Source organism: Hypanus sabinus, unplaced genomic scaffold (assembly GCF_030144855.1).
Source record: "Hypanus sabinus isolate sHypSab1 unplaced genomic scaffold, sHypSab1.hap1 scaffold_779, whole genome shotgun sequence".
In the NCBI taxonomy this organism is placed as follows: Eukaryota; Metazoa; Chordata; class Chondrichthyes; order Myliobatiformes; family Dasyatidae; genus Hypanus; species Hypanus sabinus.
In genome coordinates this window covers 80,771-100,143 of record NW_026781630.1, presented here as the reverse complement: position 1 = coordinate 100,143, position 19,373 = coordinate 80,771, and the positions used below count along the sequence as shown (strand labels likewise).

The 19,373-nt window shown below is 46.3% G+C and overlaps 2 non-coding genes across 2 annotated transcripts; both read right to left on the bottom strand.

Annotated features, from left to right (window-relative positions):
- Nucleotides 1-1,913: 1,913 nt before the first annotated feature.
- trnav-cac (transfer RNA valine (anticodon CAC)) lies at nucleotides 1,914-1,986 on the bottom strand. Its single transcript has one exon. It is a non-coding gene; the product is annotated as a tRNA-Val (tRNA).
- Nucleotides 1,987-8,404: 6,418 nt separating this feature from the next.
- On the bottom strand, nucleotides 8,405-8,476 carry trnae-cuc (transfer RNA glutamic acid (anticodon CUC)). The gene has a single exon. It is a non-coding gene; the product is annotated as a tRNA-Glu (tRNA).
- Between the last annotated feature and the right edge of the window lie 10,897 nt (nucleotides 8,477-19,373).

Sequence of the window (19,373 nt, the reverse complement as noted above, 5' to 3'; positions counted from 1 at the left end):
TGATACAAAACACCGCACCAGACATGCTGAAGGGAATGGAAAAGGGAAGCCAATGCAAAACAAGGCTGGAGAACAGTGTGATTCATCAGGGCTGGTACAGTCCTAATCGGAAAAAAGAGACCAAACCGGCGAATGAGAGACAATCTTATGACTAGTGACTAGAGATGGGCGACGTGGACTCATGATATATCGAGGCAAGGGTACAGAGGCAGTTCGCTTCGCATAACGATAGTAAAATTCGGGACGTCGGAGTTTAATTCCGGCTTCCTCCGTGAGAAAGATTATATGTTCCTTCCTATTCGGCACGGGATCCTCGGGAGTCTCTGATTTTCTCTCACAATAAAAAGACTTTCCTCTTATTAGGTTCATTGATAATTCTAAATGTCCCAGTGGTTAGGCCAGGGTTAATAGGTTAGTTAATACGTTGGCTCGGGTTAATAGGTTGGTTAATAGGTTGGCCAGGGTTAATAGGTTGGTTGCTGGGCAAAACGGTCTCAGGGCTGACGTTATATAAGATTTGGTGAGGCCTAATTTGAGTATCGTGCGCAGATTCGGTTATTTTTCTACAGGAAAGGTATACACGAGGTTCAATGAGTACAACAACGTTTCACAAAGATATTGACTCGCATGGAATTATTGATTATAGGGAAAGTTTTAATCGGTTAGGACTGCATTCTTTGCAAAGTAGAAGTTGGAGAGGAGATTTGGCAGAGGTATTGAAAATCATGAGGGCACAGATGCGGCAAATACAAAAAAAAGTTTTCTCCACTGTGGTTCGTGGGAACTACAAACAGATGTGATGGGGTAAATTTGAAAGATAAGAAGTTCAAGTGGGAAGAAGTGGGGGATGTTCTTCACTCAGAGGATCGCGAGGGTGTGGAATGAGCTGCCGGCACAAGTGGTGTATACATGCTCGATCTCAACGTTTGAAAATTTCGGATAGGTACATGGATAGTAGAGATGTTCCCGGTGCATGTTAATCAGAGTAGGCAGTCTGAATACTTCCGGCACGGCCTTGTTTTTACATTGTTACTTCTCCATGAATGATGTTATCGGCACAAGAAAGTGGGGTAAAATTAGAGGAGTAACAGGAAAATCATCGCGAAGTTTATATTAGAATCCAAATCTCTGCGGTATTGATAAAGGCGAGAAGGTAACCGAAGATTAATATAATGCCGTAAATACCGGGCGCTCGCAGATTCGAGTCCTGAATAATTTGGGTGTTGATGTTACCAACTGTTTTCACCGCGGCTTAAACTGTAAGAAGCACAAATATTTGCGCGGCTGACGTGGGGTGGTTGTGGTGCTGCTCGCGACAGAGAAAACAAAGAAAAACAGAGAGATTGAATGCGTGTGTGTGTGTGGGGGGGGGGGTGAGTGAGAGATAGAGAGAGAGGAGAGGCAGACGGAAAAGGTGGGACCTAGAAGACCGTGGCGAAGAATTTGAACAGAGAGTCTGTATGGTGGGACTAGGAAGGGGTGGAATACAGGGGGTTGGAAAAAGAAAGCAATTTAACATGTTAAAGTAGGTTTAAAATTTTGCAGCACACGGTTATTCTTCCTGATGTTAGTCTCAATGACAACATTTGAGATGTGAGCTCCGTTGAAACCACAATGCATCCTCATGCGACAATACATGACAATAGCTTTGAAGGCTAATTCTCCCGTTACGCAGTGTACGTTATCCACGAACCTCCTTAGGTTTAAATCCGTTTATATTCGACTGGAAATTATATATAATTTCTATTAATTCTTCTTTCTTTAAGTTACCTTTGCCAGGTTTGAAATACAATGCGCTACTGCTAGAAAAGCAAATGTTCATTATATTTACACCTGGATGCCCATGACAGTAAACTTGAACACAAACTGAAAAGTTGATCTCAAGTTCATTTGAAGCACTGAAACCCAAACAATGTTTCTGCCCAGGATTGAACTGGGGACCTTTCGCGTGTGAAGCGAATGTGATAACCACTACACCACAGAAACCGTGCAAAGCGCTCAATGCTTTGCGCTCTTGAGCAATGACCCGAGGCATCCCCTCCCCGCCCTGCTCTGAAGTACAGCAATAAGAACAAAACATTGCCCACTGTTACTTTCCGTTTTCAGTAACACGTATTAAATAGTTTAGGACTTTATTCCCTAGAATATGGGTATAGGTAGAGTGTTACAAAGACGTGGCTGTGGAACAAACCTAAGTGCTGAACACGGGCGTGGAATGGGTGACAAGGCAGTGTTTACCCGGGGTCTTGGTTTCAGTACAGAATTCAGAAACGATGCTCGACTTAGAACTGATCGTCCTAAGAACCATGGGGTGAGATTACTCAAACACGAGTCAACCATCGATCTGGCAGCTCCTTGTTGTGGTCACAGGATTTTTACCCTGCATTTGCTGATGGAAAGCAGGTGTTCGTAGTTATTGGAACCTGGGAATGATTGGGAACTAAACGAGGTGATTGAGCCACAATTCCTGAGGAACATAGCCAGGTAGGCGATTGCCAGAAGACATCTAGACAGAACCCCCCCACCCCCCGCCAACAGGAGCCTCCCGGCGACCCTCCAGGCCTGTCTGGATGGTTCCGATTAGAGTCCTGGATGAGGGAAGTGTCTCGGGGAAAGGAGCGGGGGAACCAGGAACTCTCTTCAGGACCGTACCTTTCCAAGTCCACCAGGTATTGGAGACACCTGCCCCGACGGCGCACATCAGTAGTCGTCGTTCAGTGTATGCCGGATTGTTGTCGATGAGACGGACAGGTGGAGGAGTCTCAGCCGGGGGACACATGGGGCTGACGGAGACTGGTTTTCACTGAGACACATGAAAAGTTGGGTGAATGCGCATGGACCTTGGCAATTTCAGGCGGACCGCTGTGGGATTGATAACCTTTTCAGCCTTGAATGGTCCCAGGAAGCGGGGGGCGAATTTCCTCTGTTCTCTTTTGAGCGGGATGCCCTTGCAGGAAAGCCACACCCTCTGCCCAGGTTGGTACTTCCGTTGCCGGAGTCCGGTGTCGGTTGGCTGTTTTCTTATTTTGATTTGTTGACCTGAGTAGGGCCGCGCGTGTTTTCTCCCTAATCTTACGGCACCGATCAATATGGTCCCGAATCGACGGTACCGCAATCTGTTCTTCTTGCGCGGAGAACAGCGGGTGTTGGTACCCAAGGGATCACTGGAACGGAAACCTCCCAATGGCAGAGCTCACCATAGAGTTGTGGGCTTACTCAACCCATTGGAGGTGATGGCTCCAGATCTTGGTTGATCCTTTCCGTCTGCGCGATCGTCTGGGGGTGGAAGCCGGATGACAGGCTGGCCAATGCACCTAAGGCCTGACAGAAGGCCTTCCATAGCTGCGAGATGAACTGGGGACCTCGATCGGAGACGATGTCCGCGGGGATTCGTGGAGGCGGAAGACTTGGCGGACGAGAAGATCTACGGTTTCTTTAGAGGAAGGGAGTTCAGGGAGGGCCACAAAGCGCACCGCCTTGGAGAATCGGTCTACCACAATGAAGACAGCTGTGTTTCCGTGGGAGGGGGGTCGACCGGTGAAGAGGTCTAGGGCGATGTGTGACCAGGGACGACCAGGAACAGGTAGAGGACGAAGAAGAAGAAGGTCGTCGATGAGAGTCCTTCCCTCGGGCACAGACGGAACAAGCCGAGACATAGGAACGGGTGCCCCCTCCGTGGACGGCCACCAAAAGTGCTTCCTCAGGAGAGCCAGGGTCCGATCACTCCCGGGGTGGCAGGTGAACCGGGATGTGTGACCACATTGGAGAACCTGAGGCCTGACGGAGACCGGCACGTACAGGCGATCGCCGGGTCCGTTACCAGGGTCCGATCACTCCCGGGGTGGCAGGCAAACCCGGATGTGTGCCCCCATTGGAGAACCTGAGACCTGACGGAGACGGGCACGTACAGGCGATCGCCGGGTCCGTTACCAGGATCCGATCACTCCCGGGGTGGCAGGTGAACCGGGTGTGTGACCCCATTGGAGAACCTGAGGCCTGACGGAGACCGGCACGTACGGGCGATCGCCGGGTCAGTTATCAGGGTCCGATCACTCCCGTGGTGTCAGGCGAACCGGGTGTGTGCCCCCATTGGAGAACCTGAGGCCTGACGGAGAGAAGCACGTACAGGCGATCGCCGGGTCCGTTACCAGGGTCCGATCACTCCCAGTGTGGCAGGTGAACCGGGATGTGTGACCCCATTGGAGAACCTGAGACCTGACGGAGACCGGCACGTACAGGCGATCGCCGGGTCCGTTACCAGGATCCGATCATTCCCGGGGTGGCAGGTGAACCGGATGTGTGCCCCCATTGGAGAACCTGAGGCCTGACGGAGACGGGCACGTACAGGCGATCGTCGGTTGCATTCCCTGGGTCGGGTTCGTCCCGCTGGGCTTCATTTACTTTAGCCTGGATCTCCCAAGTGAGGGTGGCCTCACGCATGATGGTGGGAGGATCGTCTCGGGAATGGAGGTGTCATCCTTGGAGTCATGCTGGCGGGATAGCGCGCCCGGCTTCCCGATCTTGGATCCTGGACAGTACGTGAGGGTAAACTTGAACCGCCCAAAGAACAATGGCCAACGGGACTGGCGGGAGTTCAATCGGTTGACGGTCAGAATATGCCCCAGGGTCTTATGATCAGACACTCTCGCAGTATAAAGAAAGCAGGGACCATAAGTGTCCTCCATCCCGTCACTCGAAGAAATAGAAACAGGGACGATAATAGTCCTCGACCCTGTTACTGACAGAAAAGAACGACGACCCAAGTCTGGAGCGGTCCAGTGGATTGGAAAGGGGCACTAGCATGGCTGAGAGAAAATCCACAATGGCTGGTGCTTTACGGGTTAATTGGAATGGTGCATCCTAAATAAGAATAAATATTGGAAAGGGCGGATGAGGCAACCATGGCTGATACTAGAAAGTAAAGACAGCATAAAGCCAAAAGTGAGGGTTTATAATGTAGCAAGCATTAGAGGGAAGCCGGATGATTGGGACGCTTTTAAAACTGGCCAATACTGGAGAAAATACCTTTGTTCAGACATATGAATATTAAAAGGGATGCGAGTGTGGCTATCAGAAAGCTGGAAAATGACGCGGAAGAAGCAGTAATGGGGGGAAAAGAAAAGGGACGGACTGAATGAATATTTTGCGCCAGGCTGCTCTGTGGAAGACTCCAGCATAATGGCAGGCAGCGAGAAACACGTGTCAGAGGGCATCAGTGAGAGTGGATGTTATCACCTGGAGAAGGTGCCCGTGAAGCTGAAAGGTCTGAAGTTAGATGTCATCGGGACCAGTTGGACTACACACAAGGGTTCTGGAAGTGGTAAGTGACGAGATTCTGTAGGCACTCCTTCACGTATCATTATTTATATACAACAGCTCCATAGCAAAGAAAGCCCAGCAGCGTCTCTACGGTCTGCGAAGGCTGAGGAAAGTCCATTTCCCACACCCCCATCCTCATCACATTCTACAGGGGTTGTATTGAGAGCATCCTGAGCAGCTGCATCACTGGCTGGTTCGGAAACTGAACCAATAATGATTCCAAGGCCCTGCAGCGGATAGTGAGGTCAGCTGAGAAGATTATCGGGATAATGACTTCCCGCCATCACGGACATTTACAGTACACGCTGCATCCACAAAGGAAACAGCATTATGAAGGACCACAAGCACCGCTCCTACAAACTTTTCTCCCTCCAGCCGTCGGGGAAAAAGGTACCGGAGCATTCGGGCTCTCACGCCCAGACGATGTAACAGTTTCTTCCCCCCAAGCTATCAGACTCCTCAACACCCAGAGCCTGGACTGACACCTTACTGCCCTATTGCCTTGTTTATTATTTATTGTAATACCTGCACTGTTTTGTGTACTTCATGCAGTCCTGTGTCGGTCTGTACTCTAATGTAGTTTTATTATGTGTTGCTTTTTACGTAGTTTACTCTACTTTTTTGTACTGTGTTATGTAACACCATGGCCCTGAAAAAGTAGTCTCATTTTTACTATGTACTGTACCAGCAGTTATGGTCGAAATGACAGTAAAAGTGACTTGACTTGATATTCGAGAATAGATCCTGATGACTGGAGAATTATGTCTGTCACTCCACTCTGAAAGAAAGTTAGGCTGAAGAATGGACAATAAAAGAAAGGTAGCCCGACTTGAACGTGTTAGATAACTCAAAAGATTCCAAGCAGATTGAAGATCAAAGATAGTTGAGGAGAAAGGGAGGAGATTTGTCAAATAAATCATCGTGCGGTACGGTGATGCACCTTGGAAGAAAGGATAAAAAGTCTCTAAATGGGGAAGGTTTTCTGAAATCAGAGGTGCAAAGAGACCTTGTGCAATATTCCCTAAATGTTTACTTCCAGGCTTAGTCAGCGGTAAAGGAAGGCAAATGCAATTTTAACATTCGGTTCAGGAGGGGTAGAATATATAAGCAACAATGTAATGTTGACATATGTCCGTCATTATAAACCTGATTCTGATCCCGACCTTTATCCCCAACAATGGAAATCTCCTTCATTTACGATACTGACGGCAGTGTTATCGCTCCATATTCACGTTCTGACGTAACTGTGTTGGAACAAATTCCAAAGCTGTCGAATTATACTATTTGTATTGGAATGATGAATCACCTTTTCCAGTACCGAAAATAAGTACAACCATCACTTCAGTTGTAGTGCTACGGTGGGTGCAAAGAACATTAATGGAGCTGCGATGGCCGAGTGGTTAAGGCGTTGGACTTGAAATCCAATGGGGATTTTCCGCGCATTGTTCGAATCCTGTTCGCAGCGCTCACACTGCAGCGCCAGGGGAATAGAAACCTCACTGCCAACAAAAATTTAACACCCTTGCTGCTGTCTGTGTTCAGTTGACAACTACGTACCAGCCGGCAGATTTATAGATTTTTACACTCATTGTGCAACTTTCATTTCTATTACGACTCTGACCAATCCCCCTCTGGGCAGCATAAACGCTTTGTAGTTTGCAGCTTCACCGACTTGTAAAACTAAAAGAATCAAATGCAGAGAACGGATATTTCAGCGTCAGTGTAAAGAAGTGGACTTCATCCTTTCACTGAAGTGGGCAGCACGGTCTCTGAACGTGAAAATCTTTCGCCGGTTTCATATCCCTCACTGTACAGACTCCCCATTGCTCTTTTGTCCAGCGAGCGACCCCGCCTATTGCCATAGACAAATCGGTTCGCTGACCTTCCGTCAAAATCACCATCGCCAATTGCCACAGAGCGGTGTAATTGTCCGACATCAACAAATCTCGTCAAGTGACGTACAACCTACCTAGCTCCCATTCGTGTATGCAGATGTCAATCCAACGTGTTATCCAGTTGTGGAAAGGGTTTCATCAAGAGTTGTTCCCTCCCACAGACTCTGACTGCTTCTGCCTCCACAAAATCCCGTCAATACCGAGCAAAACTCAGTACAATGTCCCATTATATAACATTAATATCAATAGGCTTCTGAACGAAGCTGGGGGCGCTGTCAGCGCGTCGAAATAAAGGCGGGCGACAGAAGTTTACCTCCTCTCACCTGGGGAGACGGTAGAAGATTTGGTGGAGGTGACCGGCCGACTTTTGACCGGCAACTGCTGTATGGGGGGGAGGGAGAATTGAGAAAATGTCTGGGCCAGCCTGATCTTATTGAATGCCAAGGCTGGATAAAAAGGACTAGACACTTCCCTTCTTTCTGTTGTCTGTCTGTTTAAAGAAAAGGAATACACAGGCCTTTCTTGGGCCTGGATGCTCTCCCGTGGATATAATAGTTCGCAATCTATGGCATCAGTTTGCTTGAGGAATCATTTCCAAGGCTGAAACAGGCACAAGATTGATATCCATCTTTTGTTAATGATGCAGAATTGTACAATATATGTTTTGCGTACTGTCTGTCTTTTCTAGCCTGCAATGATGCTGCAAGTGTTTCATTGTACCTGTCCCTCACCGTCCCTGTGCACACGGCAATAAACCCGACTGGACCTGACAATACTCACTGAGATTTGAGCAGTGATGACCCCGGGCAGATGAGTCAAGGTGATGTCGGCAAACTGAGTGATTAGGACCAGAGTCCAATATGGGAAATGTATGGTCACCCTCTTCTACAGAGAGACAGCGTCTCTGAGTGGATTGAGGTGCAGTGAGGAGTGAAGAAGATCAAACCTACATTGTATCGATTGCAAGTTATTGTCTGTAAGACCTCGCACAGTTATTTCCAGCTTTATTGAGACAGCACCTGCGATATTTTTCACAATGTCATGTTCTGCTCATATATTTTGTGGTTTTATGGTGCTGAATCAGGCGGATGAATGTTAAGCATAGACAGGAATCGGCTTGTTGTGGAAGCAAGTTAATACACAAAATAATTTAAAATAAACACATTAAATTACAGCAGGCAATATCTTAATTCCCTGACCGGGAATCGAACCCGGGCCGCGGCGGTGAGATCGCCGAATCCTAACCTCTAGACCACCAGGGAAGCTGATAAAGTTCTGACTACAGTAGTAGACAACTACCAAACCAGCAAAATATGAAACAAAACCTATAGATGAATAATAATGAATAAATGTGATAAATATTGTCACGAATCTACTGCTCAGCACTTTGCGTACGGCGTGCTCACCCAATGTTTCAGGTTAAGAAACACTCTGGACTCTGAATGAATCAGTGGGAAACACTCGTTCTCCAGAGTCTTCATAAAAATGGTAACATTCAGATTCTCTTATGAGCCCTGAGTCATTTTTGTTTCTGTCTATCGCCTCGAAGCAAATCAGTACTCTGCCCTCCGATTCCCGCGACATTGTTGCCGATACATCTGGTGTCTTGTTCCTTACTCTCCGCCTTGGTGGAGGTAGGAGAAAGAAAACCAGACGTTCAGAATGCACGAAATATGGTCTGGGGGTGGAATAGTAAGCTTTTCCTGATCGTGCTCTAACAGTGGTCGAGTGTGCGGGAGCCCCTGGTACTGAGTATGACGTGCTGATGACAAATAAGCCTAGAATTCTTGAAACAAGCCTGATAGAAACCCGCAATGATTTGAAAGTCCTCAGGGTAGACAGTTCATTGTTTGCCGATCGCGGCACTCAGTACATGGTATGCTTGCTTAACGTCTGCTCTGGCGGGATGTGAAGTGCCGTCCGGATCAATGAGGAGAACCTCTCGGTAAGCAGCACCGACAGAACTCAATCATTGGATGTTGTGATTGGGAGAACAAGGGTGCGGCAAGACCGCTACGTACGGAGAGCATGAGGAATTTGTCATGAAACAACACAGCCGTTCCACCCCCTCCCCCCGGACCACAATACCTTCTTATCTTCTCCGAACGGTGGATTGAGAAGCCTTCCGGCTGTTCCACCGAACTGAGCCATGTCTCCATGAAGCAGAGAGGACAGCAGCCCCTCATTTCCCTCCGAAACTGCAATGTTGCGCTGACGTAATGCATCTTGTTTTCAAATAATTGGCCTTTCGCGAAGAAGATGCCGGGTAAAGGATGTTTCATAACCCGTCGATTTAGTCTGGCTTGAGGTCTTCCGAACCGACCTCTTTTCCGGCAATGGTAATGGCTGACCTTCGCTGATCGCTGAAAGGTGCCGCACCTGCATTCCCGAGAGTCAAGTCCACCTGGTCCTTCAGCAGCTCGTTAAACGGCTGAGTAATTTAAACAGCTCAACAGTACGTTTCTTAAAGGGAAACTAGGGGTTTCAGATTGCAGCCACAGTGGTTCAGCTGAAATACATCTAGACATTTTGCGAGCTGTTGGCAATACGTCGCGTGCATCGCCAGTGCCATCGTGGATCTTTGGATTTATAAACAGATCTCAAAATCCCTAAAACCGTATCAATAATGTAGACATCCCGCTCTTAATAGAGCCTACAAAATGCATCACCTCGCACTTTATCTGTCTACTGTCTATCCCCCTCCCGCTTTCTACCGACACCAAACACCCGACTCCGATCTGTCTCCCCATCGATAATCTTTCACCAACCCCCGATCTCTCTACACCCGACTCCTCGACTTCCCCGGCCTCCCTCCCCATTGTCTTTCTCTACCCTCCTCTATCTCTCGCTACCTCACCTGCCTCTGTCACCGCTCTCTTTCTCCCCAGTCTCTATCTCTCGTCTCTCTGGCCAGAGTCGATTCCTTTCCCCGGTAATAACTTTCCTCTTCGTTGACTGTTCATTGAGTGTCATGAGTGAAGATGGCTTGTGAACCTACGTGCTTGTTTAGTTGAAATAATAAAAGTTACTTGTTCGCAAATACAGATTCTTCATTGTTCTTCATTGACTGTTCATTGAGTATCATGGAGTGAAGATGGCGTGTGAGTCTAGGTGCTTGTTTAGTTGAAATAATAAAAGTTACTTGTTCGCAAATACAGATTCTCTGTTCCTCACTGATCATTATTACTGGGGGTGACTCTTGTAACAGTGGCGTCCATCATTAAAGTTGCCCACCAACAGGACAAGCCCTCTACACAGTGTTACCATCGGGATGGAGATACAGAAGCCGGAAAGCTCAACGATTCAGTAACAGACAATTCCCCTCCGCTACCTGCAACTCATGTTTTTTTTTTTAACCTCTACATTTATTTATGCTCTGTTTCATTGCACTGCTACAGTAAAGTTAACAAATTTCACCACACACCCCGATGATATTAAATCTGGTTCTGATTCTGATTCAGATGAAGGGGCTTGCGTTAGTTTGAACGTAAATTAGTTGAAAAGCTGTCAGAACCTCTTGAGACGATGGGCTGTACTGAGCTGTAATATTCTATGTTCTGTGCTCTATCTCGGTACAGTGTCTCACTATTTAAGTCCAATCGATTAATTATTTAAAGCTACTGCGCCTTCCTTTTCCAGATTACTCTAAATGCGTCTGATAGTAGTGCAGGAGAACTTAAAAACAAGAGGCCATAAATGTGAGTGCCGACCGCAGGATGATATCGACAGTTTTGCTTGGAAAGGGCTCGTCAAGAATTACGAAATGAGGTGTCGAGACTACCCTGGTCATGGGGTATGACAAGAAGTATCTGGATAAACGGGAACATTAACGATAGTCATTATGGGCCAGTACGTAGGAGGTCATGTCTAACCAATCTCACAGAGCTTTGCAAGGTAGTTACCGGGAATGGTGTGGAAGGCAAGGCAGTGGATGCCGTCTAACAGTGACTTCAGCCAAGAATTTCTCAGGGTTCCGTAAGGGATGATGTTCGAGGAGGTTCAGTCGCTAGGCTTTCACAATGAGGTAGTAAATTGGATTCGCCATCGGGTACGTTGCGGAAGCTAGAGTGTGGTAATGGATGGTTGTCTCTCTGACTGGGGACCTGTGATGAGTGGAGTGTCCCAGGGATCGTCGCTGTGCCTGTTGTTGTTTGTCATCTATATCAATGATCTGGATAATAATGTCGGTAACTGGATCAGTAGATTTGCCGATGACAACAACATAGTGGGTGTAGTCCACAGCGAGGAAGAGTACAGGAGCATGAAGCGGGATCTGGCCCAGCTGGAAAAATGGCTGAAAAATAGCGGATCGGAGTTAACGCAAACAAGCGTTGGATTTTGCACTTTGGAAGGACCAGCCAGGGTTGGTCTGACACAATGAGAAATAGGGCACTGAAGAGTACGATAGAACAAACGAATCTGGGAATGCAGGTCCATAATTCAATGAAAGTTCCGGCACAGTTAGACAGGGTCGTAAAAACCGCTTTTCGCACATTGGTCTCCCTGGACCAAAGTACTGAGTACAGGAGTTGGGACGTTACGTTGCTGTGGTTTCAGGCTTTATTGGGGCCCAATTTGGAATATTGTGTGCGGTTGGACTCAACTAACTGCAGGGAACATGCAAATAAGTTTGAAAGAATGCAGAAAGAATTATTGCACGGCTATTGCCGGGACTGAAAGTTTTGAATTAAAAGGAAAGTTTACATAAGTTAGCACTTTATTCCCGAGCAGGTAGAAGAGTGAGGGTAGATTTGATAGAGGTATACAACATTATGACGTGTATAGAGAATGTATATTCTCCAATAGCCTGCGATGGTTTTGAAGGAATACAAGTATTTGCTTTGCCTTCGCTGTGTTTTTAGTTTGTGCAGTTTTGAATGTTTCATTTATTATTGATTTCGGAGGGAGACACGGATTCCACACCGGCCATGTGGATTCAGGGTTAAATGGATCGAAATGTGAGCGTATCTACACCCGAAACGATAGAACTACGATTCACAGGTAAGTTGGCATTAGGATAAATTTTTGTGCACTTAATTTGGGAAATTGGAATTGGCATTTTGGAAGGCAGGTTCTTTTAATAAGCAGCAGAAGCTGCTGCTGAAAACACTGTGAAATGCAGGTTTTAATTTGTAGTGTTCCATTCGAAAAGATTGTTTTGAAGTCATTGTAGCATTTGCCCTGTAATAAGTAAATGACATGTCAGTTCAGAAAACGCTCTGGTGCAGTCAGTCCCTCAGCGGTTTGTTTATGTCGTCAGAATTAATTCCATAAATTATCCAGGTGCTGCTGTGTGATCAGATTAAATCGATTATTTCCCTCAGCCCTATTTCTTGCAGCACTGCAACTGCAGACTCGCAATAGAGTTGTAAATTGTACCGAAGTTTCGACTTTCCATGCGGAACACGGCTGTCCTTTGTCTTCCAGCCAGGATTCACTCTGTCTACCACATCATCCGCCTTCTGTTAGGAAGCCAACTCTGAATCAACGCAGCCAGGTTTCCCTGGATCCCATGCCTCCTGACTTTCTGAATGAATCTACTGTGGGGAACTGATCAAATGCCCGACCAAGATTAATGCACCCTTATCGACTTCCCTGATTCTTCTGTTTGTCTCAGTTTCACTTTTTCAAATAATCCAATCTGACCCATAAAGGACAACATGGCATGTTTTCTCTCCGTAGCCAGACTACGTTTCTCCAAATACTCATAAGTTCCTTCTGCAATAATCCTCTCCAGTAGTTTACCCACTACTGATGTAAGACTCCCTGCTCTATAATTCGAAAAACTATCCCCATTATCTTTTGTCAACAAATGAATAACATTTTCCACCCTCCAATCATCTAGTTCTACTTCTGTGGCCAGCGAAGACACAAATATCCTGTCCAAAAGTTCAGCAATATCTGAACTCGCCTTCCAAAATTACCTGGACTATGTCTCTTCCGGTATCGGGGAATCATCTATTCCAAAGACTATATCCCTCCCGGCATTGGGGAATCATCTATTACAAAGTCCCTTCTGGCACCGTGGGATCATCGGTCATAATGCTTTCCAAGTTTCCAGCGCATCCTTTTTTCAGCGTCGGCATGTTCGAGCATATCTGCCTTTTGACGCTGTGTTCACATTGATCAATCTATTCAGTGAGGAGCTTCACCGTCTCCTTGGACTCCAGACACAAGTTTTCCTCTTTTACCTCTGATCTGCACACACTCTCCCCAGTCCCCTCCTGTTCTTCACAGTGCAACTTGTCAACGATTTCTCAGATCCCCCTATCAATCTTTTTAAGTCCATTCTTAAATTCCTTCTTGTCTGCATTGTGATTTGCTATAGGTTTACCTGATCCTTTCTTCCTGTTCTGTAAGTATCGTTCTTTCTTCATCTTGACGTGTTGTTCCAACTTTCTTCTCTCCCAGGGTTACTTTACATTGTCATCCTTTCCCTACGTCACTGAGACAAGCCTATACTGAACCCCATGTACGTGCTCCCTAAACAATCCCCACATATCTGTTGCGCAATCCCCCGAGTGCATCATTTCCCAATGTACCTTCCAAAACTCCTGCCAGGTAGCACCATAATTCCCAGACCCTCATTTGAACACATTTCATACTCTCTGGACAAGGTAAAAAGAGGGGAGTTCTGTCCTATTGTTCTGAAATGCTGACCCACCGAGAGATCTGTCACCTGACCCGTTTCTTTATCTAATATTAGATCCAGTACGCAGTGTTCGATAGTGCGCCTGTCGACATAGTGACATGAATCCTTCCTGGACACAACTGAGAAATTATGCCATAATTAAACCTTTTACCCTGGGGAGATGCCAAACAATATTGTGGAAGTTTCAGTTACCCATGCCAATAAAATGGCAAATGTCCAAGTCCCGCTTCCCGATCGGTTCCTCACTGTGCCCGTTGCAGGGACGGCTGTATAGAATATTCCAAATGGGGTTATCATGTTTCTGTGTTCGTCTCACAGTCTATTAACAAACGAAAGCTCCATGTTGTCCTCCCTTTCTGCAGCTGCGATACTGTCCCTGGATTCCCATCGCGCTCACTTTACACTCTGTTACCCGACCCTGTCCATTTTGAAACATCTAAAACACGGTAATTCCTGAAGCCATCCCTGCCCTTGTGACAGTCGAGTGTCTGTGATAGTTTGGAACAGACTTCAACCAGTGTAACAATCACGCCAGCAACATTGAGCGTTTGTATTGCTACGTACCTGAACTGTATGAAGTCAGCAATTTTCTGCCAATTCTGCAATTCCGGGATGACCAGGGCTATGAATGTTTGAATTCACGACAATTTTTTTGCCAAACCTGTTCATTGTAAAACGGCTTTATTTGAAAACACCGCGGTATTGTCATTAGACGCGTGCGTTATCTACACAGATGGCCATTTAATGTAAACACATACTTCATTCCATTCCTCAGCTCTTCTCTGAATTTCCTCTGTGTCAGTGTATAGATACAAGTATTGGTGCACATGCTGAGTACTTGCATCATGAACCCAAATTGCTGTAGGATATATACTGGGGAACTCAAATATCTATCCTCGTAAAAATAGTTTTGCGCTTGCCATTTTAGAGAACGGGCGACATGGGGAATCCAAAATAATATGAAATTAGCTGATATAGAAAACAACAAAATCATCGATTTTCTGCGTTTTTGCACCTCGGCATCTTTCTGATTGTCGCTGCTGTGCCGAAGCCTTCTGCGGACTCTATTTGCCACAACGATATGTCTTACGGTTAACCCGTTAAACACCAGGATTAATCCGATGGGTAGCAATGGTGTTAAAATGCTGATCAGTAATGAATATCCTCTCCACACGGGTGAAGTAGCGTATTCATATGTGGTGGTGCACCGCCACGGCGTGTTGTCAATGATGACGTAAGGTTCAAGGGCAAAGTAATACGGGACACATCTCCCGCAGCTCACTATAACCACGGTCACGATAACCACCGTTGCTGTTCTCTCGGTGCAGTATCGCTCCCGCAGCTTTCGGCAACATATGGCGATGAAGCGATCGAAGGTAAAACTGACCGTGAACCAAACAGAACAGTCCCGCGTCACAGCCGCAAATACAAGTGTGAGAGCGCATACAGGAGTGATAAGCAGGAATCTGGAATAAATGTAGATATTGTTGGTCTGATCCACTAAAGCAGAAACGATAACCACCATCAGATCCGCTGTTGCCATTCCAACCAGGTAACGGGTGATGCATTTGGAGAGTCCGCATTTTCCCCGAGATAGGATCACAATCGCCGTTAAATTAACTGCAAGAAATTTGGAAACAAAATGGAAATATGGTCAGTTCCCTCAATGCCCCCATTCTACCGATGCTATGGAGTGTATGGTCTTTTTGGAAGTGGAAAGCGGGAGTCCAGTGTGTGCGGTCGCCGTCGCTGCACTCCGGCTGGACAGTTTAGAGCAAAGAATCTAAATTCCACGGACCGGTGAATGGAAGATCGTGAAGAACACCATTTCCATTATTCGGCGTGAAACAGTTGAAGGGATTGTTTACTGCGGTGACAAAATGGAATTAAAAGATAGAAAAACAATTTATCATTTACTGATTTATATAAGAACAGATCGACGTGTCGAAAATAGACTGGAACGTCATTTATATAAGCTACCACGTTGTTATAAGGTCGAAGTGTCTGCACTGATAGAGACTCCAACCTAGAAAAGCAGAGACCAGCATAACTTCAGAAAGCCTAGCGAGGGGAAATAATGAAACCCTGTCAATATCGGCACATACGTATTTGACAAAAGAATAATCACTTCGATCAAAGTATGAAAATCAAAATAAAACAATCAGATGCCTGAATCCTCCATTCCGGAAACACGTTTCCGCCGACGGTAGCATCTGCGCTCAGTAACAGTGCGGATACCGCAGCAGAGTAACGACGGCACCATACATAAAGTAACCAGCTCCGGCATCTTACCGGGGACACCAACCGCTACAATTGTGGGATAGAAAATGGCCGCGATGTAGTAAATTGCCGCATATCCCATATTCCGTCAGAAGCAGCGTTCAGTTGTAAGGAACGTTTCAGCTGCTCAGATGGACTGGTGATCGGTTTAGCAGACTTTTATTGAGGTGAGAGCAATTCCACTGAGGCAATTAGCATGGCGATCACGTCAGGGACATTAGTGACAACCAAATGTACAAACACTTACATTAAACTATTTTTACTCACCGTTCCCGTGTTAAGGATTTGACTCCTCCTGGGATATTGCAATCAATTTACTCTAAAACAACATATGATGCGAATTTTCCATGATACTTGGCTTCAGCTATTCAAATAGGATATGCTTTTATATCTGTGTTGCTTTTAACGTAGGCATTTATCTTAAAGTCTATTTATATTGTAACATTTGACGGAGCACATTCGCTTCTGAAATTGAGGGAAGGAGTTTACTCTGGGAGGGTAAATGGAGAACACTTCTTTATTAAAGGGGAACACTTGTTCATCTTTTCGTTCGTTCTTTTCAGTCATTCCGGACGTTTTCAGTGATGGAAATCACAGTGACAGCTGACATGTGTTACAATAAAATACACTGCACATATTCCTCCAAACACTTTAAAAGATCCACAGCGATATTCCAGAGACTTCTGAGCAAAAAGGGAGCGTGTCTTCAGGAAATTAGCGAGGGCTGTGGACAGTTTGAAGAGCAGGTTTTCCAGCGCACAAATTTTGGCAGGAAGCTGACCTCTGCCTGTGAATGACTTGACACCCCACACCCGTGACGTGCCATGCAGTATATTTCACTTTAAAGTTAATCTCAAACCAGCCATAATTCTGCCACTATTTCTCCATCCATTCGGTCTTTGAACAAAAGTAGCAAGTGAAATCAGCAAACTATCTGCAGGTTCCCAGGTTGTTCTATTACTTGTAACGAAGTTGTATTTTTCCCCCCTGATTCACTGTCAGGTATATTGCCTTTCGAGCGTCACTATGAGTATGTGCAGAACAGCGGATGTGGTTAACCTCACCTGACAATCACACTTTCTTCTGCTCCTGCAGTACACCGCTCCGTGCCGATTGTGATTCTCGTTCCGATATGCGGCCCACGGCTTGTTGGAGAAAGTCTCATCACTCTGTTTCCATTGTGGAACTCGTACTAATGTGCGGCCGTCGGTTGACTGGAGAAAGTATCATCTCTGCCTTCAAATTCATCCTTCCAACGTGAATCAGTCTGTAACGTTCCGGGTTGAGCACCACCTGTAACTGCTGAGCGCTGCTCTGCGTCCCTTCACTGTAAATTCTGTCTATCCTCTATGCTATCCATTATTCAACCAACTTCTACATCATTGCAAATACAATAACTCACCGTTCCACTTCCTTGGACACATCATTTTTAAAGCACAGAAATCCGGGGGTCTCAGAACAGATCTCCGCAGGATACCGCTGGCAGCAGCATCCGGGGAGAAAACGATCGATCCACAACTATCCTCTACCTTCTTGGGCGTCAGTACTGAATCCAGCAGCCAACTTTGCAAAGATGCCAAGCCTTCCGAAAGGTCCTACCCTGGTTAACAGAAGGATGACCGTCACATGCTCACAGAATTAAACGAGGCTCGTGAGACATGATCTGCCCCTCACAAAGCCATACTGATTCCCCCAAATCAGTTAATGCTTCTCCAAATTTTCGTAAATCCTGTTTCTCAGAATGTTCTCCAATAATCTGCCCATCACTGAAGTAGCTCTCCCCGCAGGAATTCCCTCTCACTGGTGAATACTTAATTAAAGTCTTCATTCAGGACTTGCCCTTCTGCCCCCGACTTCAGGGGCTTGTTTCATCTTCTATCCCCTACAGGTCCTATACTCATTCCAGTCATCTTTTTCTTCACATACATCTAAAATGGCTTGGGGCCTTCCTTAAAGTTACTGCAGACCTTCTGTAGACGTTTCTAATTAACATAATTCCATTCTTCAGTTTGTCCCCGGCTACTTTGTAAATCTACAGTCATGTCTGATCCTTGCTTTCTAATACTGAGCTCAGCTTCCTAAGGCTTCTTTCTTGATCTTGACCAGATGTTTCACATCTCCTGACAACCATGGTTCTTTCACTCTACAGTACTTTCCCTGCCTGAATGAGGCAAACCTATCCAGAAACCCATGGAAGTGCAGCCTAAAAAACACTGACATTTCCCAGGACAAATCCATTCTTGATTTATGCTTCGATGTTCCAGTTTAATATCATCATAATTCCAATTGCACAGCTAATTACATCGGGAAATGACACTTTTCGAACTGACATGGGGCTGTGAGACTGGAGCGGGTAGAGTGATTAACTTGAAACCTGACACGGGGCAGTGTGCAGAGCGTGGGGCAATGCGATCGGCATGGGGAATGTCTCGAGATTGTGGGGTCACAGCGGGGCATTGAGATTACTTGGTGACGAACGCGGACCTGTCTAATTAGTGTATGTAACCCTTTTTACGAAATGATGGTGCTGGACCCCTTATAATTTGCCTATCGGCACAACCGATCCACAGACGGCGCAATAGCCACTGCTCTACACACCGTCCTTACACATCTGGAGAGGAAGTGTGCATGTGTAGGAATGCTGGTCCTGGACTACGGTTCAGTATCCAATACCATAATCCCCTCCAGGCTCAATAGGAAGCTCAGAGTTCTCGTCCTTGACCCTGCCTCTCAGATTGCCAGCAGGTAATGAGAGTGGGCTCCCTCACCTCCACCCCTCTGATTCATCACAGGAGCCCCTCAGGGCCATGTACTGAGTCCCCTCCTTTACTCCCTGTATACCCATTACTGTATCGCCACCCACAGCTCCAATCTGTTAATTAAGTTTGCCGACGACATTACATTTATTGGCCTAATATTAAAAAATAACGAAGAGGCCTACAGGGAAGAAGTTATTTCTCTGACACAATGGTGTCAAGTAAACAACCTCTCCCTCGGTGTCGCAAAAGCGAAGGAGACGGTTGTGGATTTCAGGAGGAATGAAGATGGGCTAAACCCTATTGACATCAATGAATCTGGGGTTGAGAGGGTAAACAGCTTTAAGTTCCTGCCATCCACATCACCGAGGACCTCACTTGGTCTGTACATACCAGCCGTGAACTGACAACTCACCTAGCGAATGTAAGCTGTTTTGGGCGGCTGATGTTAGGAAAAATGGACTAACATTT